Here is a 6,439-nt window from a genome sequence, read left to right on the forward strand (position 1 = left end):
ACGAAGCGACGAAGCTTGCTTGGAGAGGAGGAAGATGGGAGGAACAAGTAGGAGAGATAGAGAGTATAACGGAGAAACCCAAGGGTGCACCCTACTTTCCTCTCTGTTATAGTATCAGTGGGTAAAGTTGGCCGAGTGTAGTTCCGTTACGACGGCACGCGTTACTATTTTGATCTTATCTTACCCCCTGACTTTTTAACTACCCACCGTTAAGGATCTTCGTGTTGGTTGCTTTTCGCGGCAACGTTCCGTTCGGAAGTTTTCTCGTCGGAGAGTTGTTAGAAAGAACAGTACGCGTTATTTCGCGGAGAAGATATTACATTTATCTTATTGTTTCGCGTTGGTTCAGCTATCGATAATATTGAATTTTGTTGTAATGAAATTAGCGATAGAAAATTAGAAGATTAGATATTCGTTTTATTTTCCAAGTAAACATGTACTTATGTACGTTTATAAATTTAAGAAAGACGATTTGCATATCCTGACTAAAATGCGACATAAAAACGGTGAAAAATATTAAATATTTTTTTACGATAACATTTACGATTCCTTCTTATTTCATGCATCTTCGTAACCCACGCCATAAGTATAAAATTCCGTCATAAATAATCGTGACGTATAATTTCTATACTTTGTATAACTCGTATACCTGACATATTTGCTATTCTTCGGGTTTCAATAGTCAGTGTCGTTGGTACGTTGCGCGTTGTACCGTCGCCACGGTTTTCACGACTTTCGTGAACGTTCCTCTTCTTTGAGACAGAGCTGGAAAAAAGAACAATCGAACAATATTTGTAACAGTATATCTTTATGAAATTTTATCAAATGCGCACTAACACTTACCGAACGTTAAGCGAAAAGGAGAATTGTCGCAGTGGCATGAAACAATGATTCGATCGAGTATCTGCTGCATCCTAATGAGTTTGACAGCAGAATGTACACACTCACCAAGGAGATTGGGGTAACTTGCAGTTCTTGATCAATGTTACACTGGTCCTATTATAGAAAAGTTAGAAAGGGCAGGGACTCGCACAGAGAGGATAAATGTTTAGTAAGGAGGATGCAGTAGATGGAGGTAAAAGGTGTATAGCGATTTCCCTGTGCGCCTCCCTCAATTCCCAAGGCTAGTTTCCATCTAACTTGACGCAACACACCGGTAATTTGTATCTGACCGGGCCTGCCGTTCTTCCTTATCATTTTTTATAAATGGTTGATAGGCTCAGTAACGCAGGACGAAAGTAGAAAATGGACGTGAAACACCTTGTTCGCGCGAACTTTCCCTCCTTTCTCGCAAGAAAACACGTTGACATCATGTTCTATGAGATGTCCGAAGATAAATATGGTACTTCGAAAACGTTTCAGAGCTTTTGCGTCAGAATATCGAAATTTGTCATGGGACTTTAATTTTTCTACTAGAATTCCGAAAATTTTTTACAGTATGTTTAGAATTGTAAATCCCTTTGTTGAAATTTTTGTAATAATTAATGGCTAACTTTTTACAAAGAAATTCTTGAAGCTACTTCCCTTTATCCTTTATTAATTTAATAGATGTGTAAAACAGCAGATAATAATGCCATTAGTCGTTGTTACAAGTTTTAAAAGATATCTTAATAAAGATAAAGAGTTGTAGAGCGTAGTCTTACGGAAGGTGGAGGACGAGTTTGTAACTTTTATCCGAGGACTGCTAATGGATTCATCTGTATGACTTTTCGTAGCAGACTCTTGCTTGAGAGATATTATTATTGAACATCCAATAAGTACTCGAATCGCATGCCGTTTTCCATAGCACGAAGATCTATTCTCTTCGTTAAATTTCAATCTGTGAGACATAATTTTTATCCTATTATATTTCTTAGGACAAACAAAATGTTCGTTACTATACCATAGAACCGTCAATTGATTTAGGAATTATCTTAGATCACATTTATCCTGAAACACCTGGTATAGAACCGATACGATACCCGCTTACAGCACACGAACTGTTCAAAGCATCGATACTGGTACAAAGGATGCCTGTTTCTGACTTTATGGAACTAAATTATGCATAACTGTATTAAAATTATCGATTAACACAGCTAGCGACTTATGAACCATGGCATACTGAAATAACAATTAAATTCAACTCGCTTTGGCCATTTTATTTGTATTTATTCGTCTCGTATCACGTGCATTATTGTCTTCGAAAACAGAGATTTCATAAATTGATCGTAATTTAGAGAAAAATATGTCTACGCTTAGTTCCCTTCATATTACTAAGAATTAATTAAACGAATATTCCTCCAATATACATCTTATGAAATTAATTTCATATTTACCCGCGCGAAATTTCAATGCTGCGCTCCAAACATATTTAGCGTTTAGCAAACCGCAGTTGATCTAAAAATATTCGATTTTCCGCGCAATCCGCGTGTCAAGATTCCCACGGAGAGCGTGCATATTTTATAAATAGCAGTAGTAGATATTATTTAACAAATAGCAATTTACCGATAGAAATATAATTTGTAAGCAAAATTCACTTTACTTGACACTTAAATGTTTATTGTTCGAACCCAAGCATCGATATTAGTTATTGCAGTTGAATAAATTGTTTTCTGGTTCGTTTTGTATCGAGATCGAATATAACAACGCCATTGATGTTAGTAATAAAACCAATACAATAAATACAATAGACAGAATTCGATAAAAACTCGCATCTACATAACGAATAATGACACGCATCCATCATCTATTAAGTTCGAAAATTATAACTGTTGTTTCTGTGTTATGATGAGTATTAATTACACACATCTACTTTTAACCAGATTTATGTGATTTATATCACATAAGTCAACGTCTCGATACATCATCGTAAATAGGGTTTATAATCTGACTAGAGCGTAGGAAGAAAGTAAACAGTAAAACGAGTATTAAGTCAAAATATACTTGTAAGCAGTACAGGAAATGATATAACAAAGTAATTTACAATCGTGTTAGTTCACGTAACACAATTATATAATATAACTAACGTTACGTTTGTTTTTAAATTCTTAAATTTAAATTTTAAATTGGTAATAATTCAGTACGTATGTACATTCTCACTTTTATGGAAATTAATTTTAAAATATATGAAGGAAACAAATGTCTATTATAATTTATATTTAAATAAATGATACATGTATCAAATATTATTAAAACTGTACAATGACAACAAGGTAAATAGTAACGTTACTGACATTAAACTTCGTAGAAACGATATGATTTGCGTTATCGATACAGAAATATTCTTTGATCGGGGTACTGAACCAGGTTGCTATAAAAATAATAAAAATTTAAATCGATAACAATACATGAGCTCGTAGCTCATTACTAATGCCCTGTGAAGTAAAAAAATTTGTTAGTATAATGAGTTCATAAAGCACGCGATACTTATAGTGTGTTTCTGTATACGTCGATACACGTTAAGTGCTGTTGAAACGCAAATATTCTAATCAATAAACCTATACTTGTGTTCGCTTCAACACCTTTTTAACGTTGCTACTGCTTCGCCGATGCAAGGCGCTCAAATTACCATTAACAGAGAACAATTAGAAAATATCGTGTTCTCGAAAAACACGAATTAACAAAGCTCGAACTGTTTGCAGTTTGATTGGATGCGCGGCAAAGAAGATGAATATTTGCTTGAGTTAATGGAAAAGTGATAAGAATTTCATAGATGACGTTTCGTCCAATCTACTTCTGTTTGAAGAATAAATATTGCTTAGAAAAAGTACATTTGACTATACAAAGGCACAAAATATCGAAGGTATATATTAGAGAATCATTATGATTCCTATTAATCTCCCAGCAAGATAAGCATTACTAATGATCATCGATGATTGTATCATGTTTTGCAGTCAAATATTTTTCGCCTGAATTCAAGTAAACAATTAAAGAGAAAAACAACGTTACAACAATATGGTATATGCCATAAAAAATTTTAATTTTCTTCTCTTGACACAATTTCTAAACATTTCAAAATAAACGATAAAATTTGATTTTGGTTATTAAATACGAAACATGAAATTAAAATTAACCTACTCCCGACATTTTTAGCTTGTAGATCCATCGTTCGATTTCTAGAAATTTTTCATAAAAATATTTAAATTTTAAATTAACGCTTTTAAAATGTCTTTTTTAGTGCGCCATTTAACAGAATTTGGTATCGGTTTTATAAAGGCACTCGACTTTTCATATCCACGCTCTGAACCGAATTTCTAATTTAACTTATGCTATCTCAAAAGCGTGCAAATTTCCATAAATTTATATTATCGATTGTGCGGAATCATCAGTTTAGTGCACTTGCAGTAAGAAATTAGATTACTTCAGTTAACTAATACCTATCGAAAAGTGTGATATCAGACCTTATTTGATTTCTGATCAAAGATAACCATTACGCTTATCAGGCGAAATATCTATTTATCGATCGATGTAACGACATTAGAAAATACGTGATATCAACTTAACAAATCTACAATTTGTTTGATTCCTTCCCGGTCCGTACATCTACATACCTATTGATTTACTTTCCTCGTCACAGAAAGAAGTTCCAATAAACTCCGATTAATTTTTTAATTCTTTTTTTAACTACAGGTAGTTGCAAATAGTCTACATACCAAACTATAGTCTGGCTTAATACAATTGCGTTTCTATATCAAATACATTACATCGAAAAAAATGTGAACGTTGACGCGCTCGAAGCTTTTATTGAAACCTCGAAAATGTCTTCCTAGAAAATGTGCCATTTTGGTCGAACGATTTCAACGTCTTTCGGCAAATTCTCGTAGAATTGTTGTACTTCGTGCGTGTGCAAGGAAGTCGCTAGGAGAATTGCGAGACTCGAAAAAAGCATTCTACGAGATATACGAGACGCAATGCTTCAGGTGAACGCAAACGTTTCCGACAGGTTTGATGCCGACAAGTACGTAAAAAGGTACGCATCTTATGTTGAAACGACAAAGCAGGAGGAAGGTACAAGGGGAATAAAAATTGAGCAAAAATTGAAATGTCGTATACAGCTGCCTATGAGATGTATATAAGTATCGATTTAAAGAAAAAGATGTCTGCTCGTTTACAGAATATGTGGACTTTTTACATTACTGCAGGTTATTCTGCCGCTAGCTCCGAACACGTTCATAGAGCCGTTTATACCGCAATAAAAATTGCTTTACTGCAAGCTAATAAGATCAAGGTTCGAAATACAGTTTGAAATTCAATGTTCAAAGTTCAAGAGCGCGATATACAGTTTTAGAATGTTTTAATTTTTCGTAACGCGTCGAACTGGTCGAACAATTCGCAAATTCGAATCGTTCGCGTATGGGTCTAATAATATGAGAATGCAGTCGTGTGTTCGGAAAATTGAATAAACGATATTTGGCTGCGAAATTAATTGTGTAATTTGAGAAGTAGATCAATAATTTCCGATTGAATTCCAATCCTGATTAATATTGCTCTGCTCGTTATACATTTATATTTTTACAGAGACGATTAAATTATCAAATAAATCTGAAATTTTCAAATATTTATTCGCTGAATTTTTTCTACAAAGGAAATCGAGCAGCCACAAAAAAGATATAAATACAGAGAGATTGATTACAAAACAAACAGCCCTCTTATTCACTTTTCCAGAGTGCTTTTCGTGGAAACACGTTTAAAATGCAATCAATGAATGTAACATCATACACAAACGGTCACGTCGAAAGAAGAGCAAATATCGACACAATGTGCAGCAACGTGTCGATTGACACACACTCGATCTACCACGTTATTCGATCATACGATACGCCGTGTCCGAGCAACGCTCGTCTCTTTCAATCACCGAAAATCTCAAAGGCTCTCAAGCAAGACGACCCAAGCATATTTTAAATTCCAGCTCGACCACGTGACGCGGCGACTTCAATTTCGTTCTAAAGTTACGCTCGGAAATTAAGTAAACCGATCGGTTGATCCCGCTATGTGGCCTTTGGGTTGTTCCTACGACGATGAAGCACGGGAATTAAAAAACGGTGCAATTCCGAGGAAACTCAAACTCCGACTGTGATTCGCTTTCCTGTCAACATTAAAGCGCGGAATCTGTTTCTCCCTTTACTTTAACCGTCAGATCGGAATTGGATTACCGATTTGTCTCCGATTTTCGTGTAATTAAGACATACAAAAGTATGCGGGAAGTCATTTACTACGTAGAAGTTAAGAGTCGCAGTTCTTCCTTAGAAAAATAGAACGAACGTTCATAACATAGGAAAATGAAATAGAAAAGCGTGTAAAAATCAAATGTAAACATATTAAATTTTAGATAAAACGAAATAGGTATTTAATCGAAGATCACAGAGACTTCTCGGTGAAAAAATACTATTCTAATTATATCGTAATCGCCACACTACTGTTTTTAGTCATGTTCGCATATCTTGGTTACGTTTGACTAATG

General features: G+C 34.6%; 1 long non-coding RNA gene across 1 annotated transcript; it reads right to left on the bottom strand.

Moving 5' to 3' along the window:
• Window positions 1-732: 732 nt before the first annotated feature.
• Window positions 733-1,831, bottom strand: LOC117151283. The gene is made up of 3 exons (XR_004461088.1): window positions 1,644-1,831; window positions 844-1,412; window positions 733-765 (listed from the first exon to the last, which is right to left on the bottom strand). It is a non-coding gene; the product is annotated as an uncharacterized LOC117151283 (long non-coding RNA).
• Between the last annotated feature and the right edge of the window lie 4,608 nt (window positions 1,832-6,439).

Source organism: Bombus impatiens, unplaced genomic scaffold, assembly GCF_000188095.3.
Source record: "Bombus impatiens unplaced genomic scaffold, BIMP_2.2 scf_0135, whole genome shotgun sequence".
In the NCBI taxonomy this organism is placed as follows: Eukaryota; Metazoa; Arthropoda; class Insecta; order Hymenoptera; family Apidae; genus Bombus; species Bombus impatiens.